General features: G+C 32.9%; 1 non-coding gene across 1 annotated transcript; it reads left to right on the top strand.

The window, feature by feature from the left end:
- The first annotated feature begins 238 nt into the window (after nucleotides 1–238).
- Nucleotides 239–345, top strand: LOC127666442 (U6 spliceosomal RNA). The gene has a single exon (XR_007973635.1). It is a non-coding gene; the product is annotated as a U6 spliceosomal RNA (small nuclear RNA).
- Nucleotides 346–741: the final 396 nt, after the last annotated feature.

The following is a 741-nucleotide window of genomic DNA, read 5'->3' as shown; positions in this document are numbered from 1 at the left end:
ATTTTAATGCTTCAATCTTTGAAAGGAAATGTGAGTCAGAGAAAAGTTTGACTTGTACTTGCTACTGTTAATCACCTTTAATACAAAATATTAAGTGTACGAAAGTCTCATATTTTGGGATTCTTTTTATTGGTTTCCTTTAGTTATAAGGAAATTTTATGAAACAAAAACATCACTAAAGAGAAAAACTAAAAATAATGTGGATTTGAATAAATAATGTGTTTATAAGAAATACCTTGTGCTTGCTTCAGCAGCACATATACTATATTTGGAACTATACAGAGAAGATTTGCATGGCCCCTGTGCCAGGATGACATGCAAATTTGTGAAGTGTTCCATATATTTACATATAAAGGCAGACCTATCATGATTACACCAGACTTCTCATCAGAGACTATGAAAACTAGAAGATCCTGGGCAGATCTCACACAGACCCTTAGAGAACTCAAATGCCAGCCCAGGCTAATATATCCAGAAAAGCTGTTAATAACGATAGATAGAGAAACCAAGATATTACATGACAAAACCAAATTACACAATATCTTTCCACAAATCCAGCCCTACAAAGGATAATAGATGGAAAACGCCAACAAAAGGAGGGAAACTACTTTCAACAAATCTTTTCAACAAACCCAAAAGAAAATAGCCACACAAACATAAAAATAACATCAAAAATAACAGGAAGTAACAATCACTATTTCTTAATATCTCTTAACATCAACGGACTCAATTCCGCAATAA

Source organism: Apodemus sylvaticus, chromosome 15 (assembly GCF_947179515.1).
Source record: "Apodemus sylvaticus chromosome 15, mApoSyl1.1, whole genome shotgun sequence".
NCBI classification, from domain to species: domain Eukaryota; kingdom Metazoa; phylum Chordata; class Mammalia; order Rodentia; family Muridae; genus Apodemus; species Apodemus sylvaticus.
This window is presented reverse-complemented; position numbering and strand designations above follow the sequence as displayed.